Source organism: Hyperolius riggenbachi, chromosome 4 (genome assembly GCF_040937935.1).
Source record: "Hyperolius riggenbachi isolate aHypRig1 chromosome 4, aHypRig1.pri, whole genome shotgun sequence".
Classification (NCBI taxonomy): domain Eukaryota; kingdom Metazoa; phylum Chordata; class Amphibia; order Anura; family Hyperoliidae; genus Hyperolius; species Hyperolius riggenbachi.
This window is the reverse complement of record NC_090649.1, coordinates 131,917,674-131,935,097: the sequence shown is the minus strand read 5'-3', so window position 1 is coordinate 131,935,097 and position 17,424 is coordinate 131,917,674. Positions and strand designations below refer to the sequence as shown.

The window sequence follows — 17,424 nt, the reverse complement described above, 5'->3', positions numbered from 1 at the left end:
TACATTAATTACAAGGGATCACAAGGGATCTTGCAAGGTTTGTGAGGTATTTATGTCAAATAGATAAGACCCTTGTTTTACCTAAAACCTACAGACACACATCTGACATGGCAAGTTTTTTACAGTCTCTATCCTGTTCACTGTATGCTGCTGGAGCCTGAAAACAGTTAATTGTATGTTACTGAGCAAAAGGGGCCGTGCTCGCCCCTGTAGAGTCGCCACTGCCTATATTAATCCTTATTTAAAAGAAAACTGATTTTATTAAAAATGTATATAACATTTGTCTGTGCTACATAAGCCATTTTGATATTTAGACTTTGTTCATACTATGCATGTTACACTTCTACAGCCCTCCTAATACTGCTGCCATGGCCTACTCTACACTTCCATAACCCTCCCACTGCTGCTGCCATGGCCTACTCTACACTTCCATAACCCTCCCACTACTGCTGCCATGGCCTCTTCTACATTTCTTCAAACCTCCCACTACTGCTGCCTCGGCCTCTTCTACATTTCTACAACGCTCCCACTACTGCTGCCACAGCCCACTCTACACTTCCATTGCCCTCCTACTACTGCTGCCATGGCCTACTCTACACTTCTATAGCCGTTCCACTACTTCCGCCATGGCCTACTCTACACTTCCATATCCCTCCCACTACTGCTGCCACGGCCTCTTCTACACCACCATTACCCTCTCGCTATTTCTGCCATGGCCCCTTCTACACCACCATTACCCTCTCGCTATTTCTGCCATGCCCCTTCTACACCACCATTACCCTCTCGCTATTTCTGCCATGCCCCTTCTACACCACCATTACCCTCTCGCTATTTCTGCCATGCCCCTTCTACACCACCATTACCCTCTCCCTATTTCTGCCATGCCCCTTCTACACCACCATTACCCTCTCGCTATTTCTGCCATGGCCCCTTCTACACCACCATTACCCTCTCGCTATTTCTGCCATGGCCCCTTCTACACCACCATTACCCTCTCGCTATTTCTGCCATGCCCTTCTACACCACCATTACCCTCTCGCTATTTCTGCCATGGCCCCTTCTACACCACCATTACCCTCTCCCTATTTCTGCCATGCCCCTTCTACACCACCATTACCCTCTCGCTATTTCTGCCATGGCCCCTTCTACACCACCATTACCCTCTCGCTATTTCTGCCATGCCCTTCTACACCACCATTACCCTCTCGCTATTTCTGCCATGGCCCCTTCTACACCACCATTACCCTCTCGCTATTTCTGCCATGCCCCTTCTACACCACCATTACCCTCTCGCTATTTCTGCCATGGCCCCTTCTACACCACCATTACCCTCTCGCTATTTCTGCCATGGCCCCTTTTACACTTCCCACCACTGTTGCATTTTGATATGAAGGATATGAAGCCTTTGTTTACCTATATGGAATGGGGGTCCGAGCACTGCTGCTTGTGTGAATGGGCCCTGATAATTGTGCAGAATCAAACTAAAAGTCTCGGTTGTAGTAAAGGGAAGGTAGACAGAGAGACAAATAGATGGATGGATCATTTGGTAGCTTTATACTATGAACATTTCCAGCGTTTACAGTAATTCCCACTGACATAAGCAGTGTGTGAGATGAGCTCATGTCTCCATGCACACAGTAGTATATTGCAGAGCCTGTAGGAGCAGTGCTGGAAATGAATGTGCAGGAGACATTATGAGATGTGAGTGGGGTGGGGGAATCAGAGCTTGTGTCAGTAGCAGCCTCCCTCCACATCTAATAGAAGCATTCTGCATCATCATCACCACCAGGTCCTGGAGAAAACACACAGCATAATAGCCAATAACAGAAAAATGCAATAACCAAGGATCACAGTAATAACTGGTATGTACAATGCTATTATTCTGATCTGTAAAGGGGGAATTGGCTGATGGGTGATGCTAATGATAACTGTAAAGGAGATTAATAGGTGTAAACAACATGTTCCTTTTCATTTTCATACAGCCTTGAATGTTTGTATTGCATTGCAGTATACCTGTTAATAATGTATGAAATAATACATAGGGTAATGTGATATAACAGTCGCCGATGCAATCAGTGTTAGATCTTTGTTTTTATTGATCAGATCTGTTGATCAAAATGAATATTTTGTCAGAAATAGATTTGCATGTCACAAGTAGATTTACATGTCACAAAACATATATTATCGTGAGGATTAGACGTTCAGCGATGGCATTCCTGTGTTCTGCCTTTCCTCCTTCTCTGCATAGCAGCAGGATCCTATAATTATCCATACAGTTCACATGAGTAACCAAGCACAGGCAGGAGCTGTGGAGGGGAGGATGGCTCCTTCTGCTGTATGCCTGCTTGATGCCATGTGCTGCCTGGTGGATGTGCTGCTCAGTGGAGAGGAGAGATCGCTGTGACTGTGGCTGTAGTATGTCCACAAGCCTGATGTGCTGCTTTTCTGTAGTGACAGCTTAGAGCTGTGTCTATAAACAGCAGTCCTTTGTTTACAGTGATGTACAGCTACTCCTCTTTTCTCTACTACATCTTCTGCAATGAATGTACAGCACACAAAATGGGGCATGCTATGTCCCTGTCCATAGGCTGCACCTATGTAAATAGTGAAAAAATGGAAGCATGACCAGTGTTGCTCGCAAATTTTCGCCAAAGTCATTTTCGCATTGAAAATGGCATGCTCAATTTCAAGACAATTTCAGCAAAAATACATTGTATTTTCGCACTATGGCAAAAATGTGAAAAATCTTTAGTTTATCTCATGAAAACTCGATAATTTTAGTATGAAAACTCACAAAACCGTTATTTTAGTTCAAAATTTTGCAGAAAATGCAAAAAATCACAAACATATTACAAAATGATTTTCAATGGCGTTTTTGCTCAAAAGTCGAATTGAACATTATTTTCGCGAAAATGAATGCAAAAAAGAATATTGCGGTTTTTGGTCATCACTGAGCATGACCCAAAATGAATTAATACAGTTCCTATGCTACACAGGACATGCTGTATATTGTATATTCTCCTGTGATTTGTGACTACATATATTATATGCTTTCCTTAGACTTGTGACTACATGTATTATATGTTCTCCTGTGATTTGCGACTAGAAATGTGACTAGAAAATAAGGAGTAAAGCTGCTACACACATGATTATTGTCGGGATTATTATGGGTATTGAGAAACGATCTCTCGGGCAGGCCTGGTCTGTCCATGATGCCAGTGAGGCTACTTATTAAGGCGGGGCAGCACCAGGCAGAAACAGGAAGTAAAGAGAGTGCCTGGCCAACCTATACTGAGGGTGCTTTTTGGGTGGCTCACCCCAACTTTAACATGCGGTGCAAATGTTTAGGTGCTGTGCAATCATTCCAGCTCCAGGGAAGGGGGGTGGGGGGGTGGCATCCTTACAAGTTTGCCTCAGGCAGCAAAAAGTCTAGAACCGGACCTGCTCTCGGGCAACAAATTGAGTACTAATGCTGAATGAACTGTAGCCTTCTGGCTAGTGATGCGCTCTATTGCTATGGAGTAGTGGTGAAGGAAAATGATTGGTGCACAGCAATGTACAGTACTGAATGATTTCTCGCTCTTCCTTATTCAGTGAGCCAGAAAGTGAAGAATTTATCCCCACCCACATAAACTAACAAGATCCACTGAGCTGCTGATTAGAGTTTTGCATCTTGTAATCCCTACTGAGATTGTTGTTTGATGATGAACCAGATACTTTGTTTTATTCTACCAGTGGCCTCCTGGGACACAGAAAGGCAGATGATGAATTAATAAGGAAAGCAAAGATAGCAGAGCAGGTTTACAGCTGAGCAACACCATCCATTCATCACTGCAATGTTTATTTTAACAGAGAAAATCATTATGTATCTTCTGAGAATATCCTAGAGTTACATATATTTCAGTACAGATAGTTGGGCCACCAAGAGATTCCAGTCCCTGGGACATTTTAGAGCCCAAGTTTGTGACTGGACAACTGGTTGTGTAAGGAAAGGCATACAAACCACATGAATGGGGCAGTGAGGACTAGCTTATTGATTGAACTTGAGACCCGTCTTTGAAAAAAAAAGTCATATGGAGGCTACAATTTTTATTTTATTTTTAAATAATTCCAGTTGCCTGACAGTCCTGCTCATCTTTCTGGTAAGTACTGCTGGGAGGGAGGAGGCTTCCCAAGATGTGATCTGTGGAATGGATAATGTAAGCTGGATAAAACATACATAAAAAGACTTACCTCTAAGAAAAAAAATGTTTTAATATAAACCACACACTTGAATGACAATGGGTTTCGCGGATCGCAGTCCGCTTCCTCAGATCAAATAACAAAAGTGTCTCAATACTAGCGATTTGCAAGCAGGGAGCGCCTCTATGACTGGTAAAGTAGGTGGACTTTCTGGTCAGTAGTGTCTGCCTCACACACCTGAAACGATCATGCAGCTTATCTAGTCAGACTGGAGTCAGAAATATTGGATATACATGCTTGTTCAGGGTCTATGGCTAAAAGTATTAGAGACAGAGCAACAGCAGGACAGCCAGGAAACTGGTATTGTTTAGAAGGAAATAAATATGCCAGCCTCCACAGGTCTCTCACTGCGGGTTTGCTGTAAGAACCTGCCTACGGCCTCTTGCACACTGCAAGCGATTCAGATTCAGATTCCGCTTTTTAATCAGTTTTTACATCCGATTCAGATTCCGATTTGCAGTGTGCAGGGAGCAAACTGCAAATCGGAATCGGAGGTAAAAACAGATTAAAAAGCGGAATCTGAATCTGAATTGCTTGCAGTGTGCAAGAGGCCTTATGGGGAGGTTCTTTATAAAAGATACCATGCAGTATCTTGGTTCCCTTTAATATTCATGCACTGCCTGAAGGGATGAAGTGCTAAATTAAAACAGGTAGATATGAGTCAGTTACAGCTGATGTAGAGACCTTTTCCTGACTGCACAAGTGGTCAGGGAAAGATACCCATTGTCACGTCTCTGCTTTCCTCACGCAACTAGGACTCTGCACTCACATACTGTCATCATGGACCTTAGCTATTTCAAGGTTTCAAAGAATGTGAAAGCACCCATGTTTTCCTAATATTTTTAAAAACTTTAAAGTGTACCCGAGATGACATGTGACATGATGAGATAAATGTGTATGTACAGTACAAAACATATTAATAACCAGGCTGTTTTACGTGTTTTATCTTGCTGCCTGACATAGTCAATTTCTAGGCGTGGAAGTGACAGTTTCTGTCTTGTTGGTACCTTTTTGGGAATATAGTAAACATCACCGATAAGCAAATTACAACCATAAAAGTTTCCTGGAAGAGTACAACTTCTGAGCTCAGGGGAGAGATAGAAAAAAGTCAATAGCTCATGTATTTTAACTCTGGGACACTTAATAGGTTGCTACTGATTAGAGACAACAAAAAAATTCAACCTTCTTTGTAAATGTTTAAAGAGACACTGAAGTCTCTTAAAAATCATCTTTTTATTACAAAATCCTGTGTAACATTACTGTCCTAACTAAAACGCTGCATCCCCGCATCTCTAATCTAAATAACTCACCCCTCCCTCTCCCCCGCAAAATCCATGACTTTCTTGGTCGTGGATTTTGCTGCTGTTGGAGGCAGAGCTTTCAGCCACAGCTCTGCCTCCATACGCGTCAATCAGCGGCGACGGATCTCTGCCTCTCCCCTCTCAGTGAAGGAAGACTGAGAGGGGCGGGGGAGAGGCGGCGATCCGTGCTGATAGACGCGCTGAGAGGCAGAGCTGGAGCTCATAGCTCTGCCTCACACGGAAGCGCTGCTAGGATTGAACCCCCCTCCCCAGGAGTTTGGGGGGATTTAGTTAGATTACAGCGGCGGGGATGCGGCGGTTTAGGTAGGGCAATAATGTTACACAGGATTTTGTAATAAAGAGAGGATTTTTAAGAGACTTCAGAGTCTCTTTAAAGGGAACCTGAAGCAAGGAAAATTATTTAAAATAAACACATGACGTAGCTGCAAGTGAATATTACATACTAACCTCACTGTCAGTTCATCTCAGAAGCTCACCATTTTCTTCTTACAGTGATCCCTTCCAGTTCTGACAATATTATGTCAAAACTAAAATATACCAGTTGCTGTCAGTTATATATCAACAGCTGTTAGTTACCACTGAATGTGCAAGGTAATGTCCATGTTTCCCTATGGCTCAAGTGGGTGATATTACAGTTTAACAGTATGCTGATCAAGAAGCTGTTGGGGGTAATGGCCATTTTTAAAATGGAGGACGGAGAAATCTATTGACAGTGGACAAATGGGACACAGGAGAGGAGAAAGAGATTGAGTAGTAGACTACACAGGAGGTAAGTATGACCTGTGTATGGTTATTTTGACTTTTTATTTTCAGTTCAGGTTTTCTTTAAATATAAAAGAAAACCATGGGATACTTGAAAAAAAAGTCATTTTTAGGAGTAGGAGGATAAATATAATGGTTTATCTCATAATTTTATTTTCACTTCATGTTCACTTTAAGTGAGGATTGGGGTCAGTTGCTACTGTGTAGAAAACATTTTTTCAGCAACTTAAGTTACAAAAAAAGAATGCCACAGCAATCCGAGCTGCAAGAAATATAGCTAGTAGGTGAATGTGGAAGTCATAATCTACATAGATTAGTTTTGCAGACACTTAAAACCAGTTGCTAGGATATATATAGATGTGTCAGTTGTCACCCTTCCAAATACACTTCACAGGCCAAACTAAACAGAAACCACATAACAAACGCTTTCTATAACTGCTAGGAGACACGGTCAGTGAGATGCTCAGAATTGTGTTTTGTATGCAGATTTCATGTAAATGTCATGCAGCTTGAAACTGCACTTTCTGCTTAGTTTGATTGCCACTTTTCCAAGCTGCATACAGTTTGCATTATATTTGCATGCAAGTTGGTCATTAACCATTTATAACATCCTGATGGCATCTTCAGGGCCGGATTTGTACTCTTTACCGCCCAAGGCCACTGTCACCAGCCGCCCCCCCTCCCACAGTACAGGTAGCCAGATGACCCCTCCCCCCTTTCCCTTTAGCATAGGTAGCCAGATGACTCCCTTAATCCCTCCTTCCCCCCTCCCCTTTCAGTATAGGAAGCCAGCTCGCCTTCACACTGCAGTAGCCATCAGTTTCACTCATTTCTCCACACGTCTCCAGTGCAGAAGCTTCCTCTTCCTTTCCATCTCCAAACCAGCCACAATGCAAACATGCACAGAGAGCAAGGTGGCTGCTGCACAGGGGGCTGGCAGCAATGTATGCCTGATCATCCTGCGTTGCAGCATTTGCAAGCTTGCAAGTGCTGCACGTTTAGCCTGCTCCTTTGGTGCCCTTGCTCCTGTGGTGCCCTAGGCCATGGCCTAGGTGGCCTTGTCCTAAATCCGGCCCTGGCGCATCTTACAAAAACATGTTAACATGCATGTATAGCTTGAATTTCTGCTTTCCTAGCAATCCATGAGTTGGGTAGCAGGCTGGTAAGCCTCGTGTAGATGTGACCTCTCTTGCCAACAGATGGCATGGTGTCCTTATTACTCTGGTTTTGCAGAGTCCCACATACTATCTGCATGGAGCTTATATGTTCTCCCCATGTTTGCATGAAAAACAAAAGTGTGCTTTCTTAAAACAGAAAGTATTTGCGATAATTCAGATTGGAGTGAACATGTGATGTCTCCCACGATGCATCACTGCTAAATATGCAAATTACCCATTGTTGTCCCTCTAAGCTAGCCACACCTCCAGATCTGCTGTAATGCAATTTATTTATTTATTTATTTATTTATTGTATTTATAAAGCGCCAACATATTACGCAGCGCTGAATGATGCAATGATGTGTCAGCTTGTTAAAATGACAGAGCCACACTAATCAAACATGCATACAGACTGTTTCAGATTGATTGATCCTCATCAGTGCATGGCATCGATTACTGTGGCTCTATGGGGTAGGACTTGAAACACCCAGAAGTACAGAGTACTCAGCAAGTCCATTAGCTCTATGGCAGCCCCTTACTCCTAGGAGTTCTGACTCACCATGAGCTTGCTGAGTACTCTGGGATTGCCTGATGCCAGATATATGTGCTTGCTGGTTGTTTGAACTAGCGTTAAATAGCACTAACCGCCCCCCACCCCGGAGCAGCAGGAACTACTCACCAATCATCTAGGCGCCATCTTCTACGCATTCTGCATCTCCCAGCGGTCTCCAGTGTCTTCAGTGTGCCATGCATGGGCACTGTAAAGCCGCTGAGAGCTGCAGAATGCGTAGAAGATGGTGCCCGGACAATCGGTGAGTAGTCCCTGCTGCTCCAAAAAGCCTCAAAAGCTGAGCCCTGTTATCCTACTCAGACATGCTGGTTAGTTGAGTCTTCCGATTGCCTAATGTAATGATCCGCTCAGCTGCCTGCGCAGGCAGGCAGCTTTTTGACCACTGTTCAGGTCTGCATTCTGCAGGTCTCTAGAAAAGAGACCTTTTGTCAGTTTTGCAGCTTGCTGCTGCTGAGGGATTTGCATACGTTTGTCATGCAAATCTCCTAGCCACATCCTTTGTAGGCTTGTACTATAAATACCATGTGATATCACAGACCTTGGCTGGTCATAAGGGTTTGTCCTGTGAAACACTCCTGGAGTGTCAGCCATGCTTATCGTTTGAAGATTAGCTTAGAGTAATTCCTGGGACTGCACTAGGCATCCTTGCTAGAGCAGTCAGGATTGTATTATTTGTATTGCCTGTTCTGTCTGTCTGTCATGCTTGGATCACACTAGCCTCTAGCAGTAGCGGCTGTGGATCCTTCTGGTCTGCAACTCTCTTGCTATACTTGGATCGTACTTGCTCTGACGGAAAGAGCAGTGGATCCTGCTAGCTCTGTTGCCTTACTTGGGTCGCACTCGCTCTGGCGGAAAGAGCAGTTGTTCGTATCTCGCACTTATCCCTGTTTTTGTGTATCTGTCTTGTCTGCTACGAACGCTTGCTGGAGGCTCGGTGAGGTAACCGTTAAGCAAGCGCTCGCGTCCTCTGTTTCATGTTTGTCTGTCGGTGGTTAGTTAGGCGTGCTTGTCTCTGTTGTGCTTAACACGCGGAGACCGCACAGGAAACGTGTTCGCTGTTGCGAATGAGTGCGGTGTTCGCGTTTAGTTAGCGTTTATTATTTTCCTTATCTTCTCATTGTATGATTTGCTGTGCCTTTGCTACTCTTGTGCTCTGTCTTGCTGTAGCCTTGTGTCACCTCTGGCAATCGCCTCTCTCGCGATTGCGTTCATACTTCGTTTCTGCTGTTGTGTGTGCACCGTCGCGGGTTGGCGGCTAGATTGGTGCACATACATACATTCTGTCCCTATGCTCATTCTCTTTCGCAATCGCTTCTCTTGCGATTGCATTCTCACTTGGTTTCCTCCGTTGTGTGTCCGCCGTCGCAGGTTGGCGACTAGATTGGTGGACATACATACATTCCTCATCTGTGCTTATTCGGTCTTGTGTCGCTGTTAGCAATCGCCATCTCTGGTGATTGCCTTCTCACCTGATCTTCATGGTTGTGTGTTCATCGTCGCAGGGTGGCGACTAGATTGGTGGACACACATACCCTCTGTCGCTTTGATCTCTCTCTTTCAGGGCTATCTTGCTCTGCGTTTCTTCCCTTCGTACAATTCCTGTCTGGCGTCTGTGGCAGGGCAGAGGAGCGGTTCCTCTGCACTCCACAGCTCCAACTGCCGACAGGAATTTCCCTCTACAGGTGCATTGCACCTTTTGCTGGGTTCCTTCAAATTACACGCTTGTGGAGGATTTCCGCCGTGTCAGCGCACGCCTTGTGCGCTGATCACGGAGAGAATTCCACAATCGTTACACCTAAGTTACGATTAACATGGACTTTGCTGTATTTGTAAATTAATTGCTGGATGCCTTGATTAGTGTTGCTGTTCAGCACCATTTCAGCACCAGACAGCAGCATTTCATTTAGCTGCGATACTTCCTGATTCCAGGCTGGAAGAAGGAAGTATCAGAGCTATATAGAATGCTCCCAGTCCTGCTGTCCAGTGCTGAAAGGGTGCTGAATGTGGCTGTTCGGGTTCTGAAACACATGGTACCAAATTTGAACACCAACACTAGTCCTGATTTTACAGTGTTTTGAACTTCTCATGTAGCTATGTTCCCCACTATTTGTTTTGCACTAATACATACAGCACTGCAGAAGACGTTGGCACTATAAAAATTAAATAATAATAATCAATAAATTAAAACATTTTAGAAAACCGGATTAATTACTGCATTGCCATGCCATCAGGGAGCTAAACAGATTACCATTATTCTGCTAATCAAGAGTTTTGATTTAGGTGTTAACCACTTAAGGATTGCAGTCATAAAACCCCTTAAGGACCAGAGCCTTTTTTTCCATTCGGACCACTGCAGCTTTCACGGTTTATTGCTCAGTCATACAACCTACCACCTAAATGAATTTTACCTCCTTTTCTTGTCACTAATACAGCTTTCTTTCGGTGCTATTTGATTGCTGCTGCGAGTTTTACTTTTTATTATATTCATCAAAAAAGACATGAATTTTGTCAAAAAAAATGACTTTTTTATCTTTCTGTGCTGATATTTTTCAAATAAAGTAAAATTTCCTATACATTTGAGCGCGAAAGTTATTCTGCTACATGTCTTTGATAAAAAAAAAAACCATTCAGTGTATATTTATTGGATTGGGTAAAAGTTATAGCGTTTACAAACTATGGTGCCAAAAGTGAATTTTCCCATTTTCAAGCATCTCTGACTTTTCTGCGCACCTGTCAGGTTTCATGAGGGGCTAAAATTCCAGGATAGTACAAATGCCCCCCAAATGACCCCATTTTGGAAAGAAGACATCCCAAAGTATTCAGTGAGAGGCATGGTGAGTTCATAGAAGATTTTATTTTTTGTCACAAGTTAGCGGAAAATGACACTTTGTAACAAAAAAAACAAAAAAAAGTTTCCATTTCTTCTAACTTGCGACAAAAAAAAATGAAATCTGCCACGGACTCACTATGCTACTCTCTGAATACCTTGAAGTGTCTACTTTCCAAAATGGGGTCATTTGTGGGGTGTGTTCACTGTCCTGGCATTTTGGGGGGTGCCTAATTGTAAGCACCCCTGTAAAGCCTAAAGATGCTCATTGGACTTTGGGCCCCTTAGCGCAGTTAGGCTGCAAAAAAGTGCCACACATGTGGTATTGCCGTACTCAGGAGAAGTAGTATAATGTGTTTTGGGGTGTATTTTTACACATACCCATGCTGGGTGGGAGAAATATCTCCGTAAATGACAATTGTTTTATTTTTTTTACACACAATTGTCAATTTATAGAGATATTTCTCCCACTCAGCATGGGTATGTGGAAAAATACACCCCAAAACACATTATACTACTTCTCCTGAGTACGGCGATACCACATGTGTGGCACTTTTTTGCACCCTAACTGCGCTAAGGGGCCCAAAGTCCAATGAGTACCTTTAGGATTTCACAGGTCATTTTGAGAAATTTCGTTTCAAGACTGCTCCTCACGGTTTAGGGCCCCTAAAATGCCAGGACAGTATAGGAATCCCACAAATTACCCCATTTTAGAAAGAAGACACCCCAAGGTATTCCATTAGGAGGATGGTGAGTTCATAGAAGATTTTTTTTTTTTTTGTCACAAGTTAGCGGAAATTGATTTTAATTGTTTTTTTTCACAAAGTGTCATTTTCTGCTAACTTGTGACAAAAATAAAATCTTCTATGAACTCACCATACTCCTAACGGAATACCTTGGGGTGTCTTCTTTCTAAAATGGGGTCATTTGTGGGGTTCCTATACTGCCCTGGCATTTTAGGGGCCCTAAACCGTGAGGAGTAGTCTTGAAACCAAATGTCGCAAAATGACCTGTGAAATCCTAAAGGTACTCATTGGACTTTGGGCCCCTTAGCGCACTTAGGGTGCAAAAAAGTGCCACACATGTGGTACCGCCGTACTCAGGAGAAGTAGTATAATGTGTTTTGGGGTGTATTTTTACACATACAGATGCTAGGTGGGAGAAATATCTCTGTAAATGACAATTATTTGATTTTTTTTACACACAATTGTCCATTTACAGAGAGATTTCTCCCACCCAGCATGGGTATGTATAAAAATACACCTCAAAACACATTATACTACTTCTTCTAAGTACGGCGATACCACATGTGTGACACTTTTTTGCAACCTAGGTGCGCTAAGGGGCCTAACGTCCTATTCACTGGTCATTTTGAGGCATTTGGATTCTAGACTACTCCTCACGGTTTAGGGCCCCTAAAATGCCAGGGCAGTATAGGAACCCCACAAGTGACCCCATTTTAGAATGAAGACACCCCAAAGTATTCTGTTAGGGGTATGGTGAGTTCATAGAAGATTTTTTTTTTGTCACAAGTTAGCGGAAAATGACACTTTGTGAAAAAAAAAACAATACATATCAATTTCCGCTAACTTGTGACAAAAAATAAAATCTTCTATGAACTCACCATACTCCTAACGGAATACCTTGTGGTGTCTTCTTTTTAGAATGGGGTCATTTGTGGGGTTCCAATACTGCCCTGGCATTTTAGGGGCCCTAAACCGTGAGTAGTCGTCTTGAACCCAAATGTCTCAAAATGACCTGTGAAATCCTAAAGGTACTCATTGGACTTTGGGCCCCTTAGCACAGTTAGGCTGCAAAAAAGTGTCACACATGTGGTATCGCCGTACTCAGAAGAAGTAGTATAATGTGTTTTGTGGTGTATTTTTACATATAACCATGCTGGGTGGAAGAAATATCTCTGTAAATGACACATTTTTGATTTTTTTTTACACACAATTGTCCATTTACAGAGAGATTTCTCCCACCCAGCATGGGTATGTGTAAAAATACACCACAAAACACATTATACTACTTCTCCTGAGTATGGCGATACTACATGTGTGACACTTTTTTGCAGCCTAGGTGCGCTAAGGGGCCCAACGTCCTATTCACAGGTCATTTTGAGGCATTTGTTTTCTAGACTACTCCCCACGGTTTAGGGCCCCTAAAATGCCAGGGCAGTATAGGAACCCCACAAGTGACCCCATTTTAGAAAGACGACACCCCAAGGTATTCCGTTAGGGGTATGGTGAGTTCATAGAAGATTTTATTTTTTGTCACAAGTTAGTGAAAAATGACACTTTGTGAAAAAAACAATAAAAATCCAATTTCCGCTAACTTTTGACAAAAAATAAAATCTTCTATGAACTCATCATACACCTAACAGAATACTTTGGGGTGTCTTCTTTCTAAAATGGGGTCACTTGTGGGGTTCCTATACTGCCCTGGCATTTTACGGGCCCAAAACTGTGAGTAGTCTGGAAACCAAATTTCTCAAAATGACTGTTCAGGGGTATAAGCATCTGCAAATTTTGATGACAGGTGGTCTATGAGGGGGCAAATTTTGTGGAAACGGTCATAAGCAGGGTGGCCTCTTAGATGACAGGATGTATTGGGCCTGATCTGATGGATAGGAGTGCTAGGGGGGTGACAGGAGGTGATTGATGGGTGTCTCAGGGGGCGGTTAGAGGGGAAAATAGATGCAATCAATGCACTGGGGAGGTGATCGGAAGGGGGTCTGAGGGGGATCTGAGGGTTTGGCCGAGTGATCAGGAGCCCACACGGGGCAAATTAGGGCCTGATCTGATGGGTAGGTGTGCTAGGGGGTGACAGGAGGTGATTTATGGGTGTCTCAAGGTGTGATTAGAGGGGGGAAATAGATGCAAGCAATGCACTAGCGAGGTGATCAGGGCTGGGGTCTGAGGGCGTTCTGAGGTGTGGGCGGGTGATTGGGTGTTGGGTGTCCGCAAGGAGCAGATTAGGGTCTAATCTGATGGGTAACAGTGACAGGTGGTGATAGGGGGTGATTGATGGGTAATTAGTGGGTGTTTAGAGGAGAGAAGAGATGTAAACACTGCACTTGGGAGGTGATCTGATGTCGGATCTGCGGGCGATCTATTGGTGTGGGTGGGTGATCAGATTGCCCGCAAGGGGCAGGTTAGGGGCTGATTGATGGGTGGCAGTGACAGGGGGTGATTGATGGGTGGCAGTGACAGGGGGTGATTGATGGGTGATTGACAGGTGATCAGTGGGTTATTACAGGGAATAACAGATGTAAATATTGCACTGGCGAATTGATAAGGGGGGGGTCTGAGGGCAATCTGAGCGTGTGGGCGGGTGATTGGGTGCCCGCAAGGGGCAGATTAGGGTCTAATCTGATGGGTAACAGTGACAGGTGGTGATAGGGGGTGATTGATGGGTAATTAGTGGGTGTTTAGAGGAGAGAATAGATGTAAACACTGCGCTTGGGAGGTGATCTGATGTCGGATCTGCGGGCGATCTATTGGTGTGGGTGGGTGATCAGATTGCCCGCAAGGGGCAGGTTAGGGGCTGATTGATGGGTGGCAGTGACAGGGGGTGATTGATGGGTGGCAGTGACAGGGGGTGATTGATGGGTGATTGACAGGTGATCAGTGGGTTATTACAGGGAATAACAGATGTAAATATTGCACTGGCGAATTGATAAGGGGGGGGTCTGAGGGCAATCTGAGCGTGTGGGCGGGTGATTGGGTGCCCGCAAGGGGCAGATTAGGGTCTAATCTGATGGGTAACAGTGACAGGTGGTGATAGGGGGTGATTGATGGGTAATTAGTGGGTGTTTAGAGGAGAGAATAGATGTAAACACTGCGCTTGGGAGGTGATCTGATGTCGGATCTGCGGGCGATCTATTGGTGTGGGTGGGCGATCAGATTGCCCGCAAGGGGCAGGTTAGGGGCTGATTGATGGGTGGCAGTGACAGGGGGTGATTGATGGGTGGCAGTGACAGGGGGTGATTGACAGGTGATCAGTGGGTTATTACAGGGAAGAACGGATGTAAATAATGCACTGGCGAATCGATTAGGGGGGGTTTGAGGGCAATCTGAGCGTGTGGGCGGGCGATTGGGTGCCCGCAAGGGTCTAATCTGATGGGTAACAGTGACAGGTGGTGATAGGGGGTGATTGATGGGTGATTGATGGGTAATTAGTGGGTGTTTAGAGGAGAGAATAGATGTAAACGATGAATTTGGGAGGTGATCTGATGTCAGATCTGCGGGCGATCTATTGGTGTGGGTGGGTGATCAGATTGCCCGCAAGGGGCAGGTTAGGGGCTGATTGATGGGTGGCAGTGACAGGGGGTGATTGATGGGTGGCAGTGACAGGGGGTGATTGACAGGTGATCAGTGGGTTATTACAGGGAAGAACGGATGTAAATAATGCACTGGCGAATCGATAAGGGGGGGGGTTGAGGGCAATCTGAGTGTGTGGGCAGGCGATTGGGTGCCCGCAAGGGTCTAATCTGATGGGTAACAGTGACAGGTGGTGATATGGGGTGATTGATGGGTGATTGATGGGTAATTAGTGGGTGTTTAGAGGAGAGAATAGATGTAAACGATGGATTTGGGAGGTGATCTGATGTCGGATCTGCGGGCGATCTATTGGTGTGGGTGATCAGATTGCCCGCAAGGGGCAGGTTAGGGGCTGATTGATGGGTGGCAGTGACAGGGGGTGATTGACGGGTGATTGACAGGTGATTGACAGGTGATTGACAGGTGATTGACAGTTGATCAGGGGGATAGATGCATACAGTACACAGGGGGGGGGAGGGTCTGGGGGGGTCTGGGGAGAATCTGAGGGGTGGGGGGGTGATCAGGAGGGAGCAGGGGGCAGTTTAGGGACTAAAAAAAAAATAGCGTTGACAGATAGTGACAGGGAGTGATTGATGGGTGATTAGGGGGGTGATTGTGTGCAAATGGTGGTCTGGGGGGTGGGCAGGGGGGGGGTCTGAGGGGTACTGTGGGCGATCAGGGGGCAGGGGGGGGCAGATCAGTGTGTTTGGGTGCAGACTAGGGTGGCTGCAGCCTGCCCTGGTGGTCCCTCGGACACTGGGACCACCAGGGCAGGAGGCAGCCTGTATAATACACTTTGTAAACATTACAAAGCGTATTATACGCTTCCTATCCGGCGATCGTCGGGTTAACAACCCGCCGGCGCTTCCGATTGGCCGGCGGGTTGACGTCGCGGGTGGGCGGGGCCTATTGCCGGTGGATGCGCGCGCATCCCAGCGCGCGATCCCCGGCCAGAGAGTGCCCCAGGACCTGACGCCAATCTGCGTTACGTGGTCCTGGGGCTGCCACTTTGCCGCCGCCAATATGAAGTAGGCGGTCGGCAAGTGGTTAAAGAGGAACTCCAGTGAAAATAATGTAATAAAAAAAGTGCTTCATTTTTACAATAATTATGTATAAATGATTTAGTCAGTGTTTGCCCATTGTAAAATCTTTTAAATCCCTGATTTACATTCTGACATTTATTACATGGTGACATGCTTTTTTGGCATTTGGAAACAGCTGTAAACAGCTATTTCCCACAATGCAACAAGGTGCACAGACAGGAAACTTCCAGGAGTACCACGGTACTCAGAGTTTCTTCTGGGAGGGGTTTCACCACAATATCAGTCATACAGCACCCCCTGATGGTCTGTTTGTGAAATGGAATAGATTTCTCATGTGATTGGGATAAAGTTCAATTCTTGGTCGGAGTTTCTCTTTAACAAATGCTGGTAACTAGAGATGGCCCGAACCTCCGATTTTAGGTTCAAGAACCGGGTTCGCGAACCTCTGCAAAAGTTCGGTTCGCGCCCCGTTCATTTTGATAAAGGTGAGGTACTGAACACTTTTTGTGACCTAGGCGACTTCTCTTCTCAGTGACAATGCCTCCAGCTGCGCTGAAGGTCCTTTCTGACAGGATGCTTGAGGCAGGGCAAGACAGAAGTTGGATGGCAAATTGTGACAGCTCTGGCCACAGGTCAAGCCTGCGTACCCAGTAGTCCAAGGGTTCATCGCTGCTCACAGTGTCTACATCCACACTTAAGGCCAGTAGTCGGCTACCTGCTGGTCGAGGCGTTGGTGGAGGGTGGATCCAGAAGCTCTAAGGCGAGGCGTTGGACTAAAGAATGTCCGCATGTCCGACATCACCATGAGATCGCTGGAGCGTCCTGTCCTTGCCTGTGTGGACATGGGAGAAGGATTACTGGCAGTGGTACCTTTATTGCGTTGTGCTGTGAAATCACCCTTAAACGCATTGTAAGGCATAGTTGCCACCTTGTTCTGCAAGTGCTGCATTCTTTCTGCCTTCAGGTGAGTTGGTAACATCTCCGCCACTTTGTGCCTATACCGAGGGCCTAGTAGCGTGGCCACCCAGTACAACTCATTCCCCTTGAGTTTTTTTATACAGGGGTTCCTCAACAGGCTGGACAGCATGAAAGATGCCATCTGCACAAAGTTGGAAGCAGATGTACTATTCATCTCCTCTTGCTCTTCCTCAGTGATGTCAGCTAAGTTCTCCTCC

At 45.1% G+C, this 17,424-nt stretch overlaps 1 protein-coding gene across 1 annotated transcript in view; it reads left to right on the top strand.

The window, feature by feature from the left end:
* Positions 1-1,779: 1,779 nt before the first annotated feature.
* AMER3 (APC membrane recruitment protein 3) overlaps positions 1,780-17,424 on the top strand; it is a 40,096-nt gene continuing 24,451 nt past the window's right edge. Inside the window, exon 1 of the mRNA XM_068280708.1 lies at positions 1,780-1,862. The gene's annotated coding sequence lies outside the window, so the exon portion shown is untranslated. The remainder of the gene's footprint in view (positions 1,863-17,424) is intronic.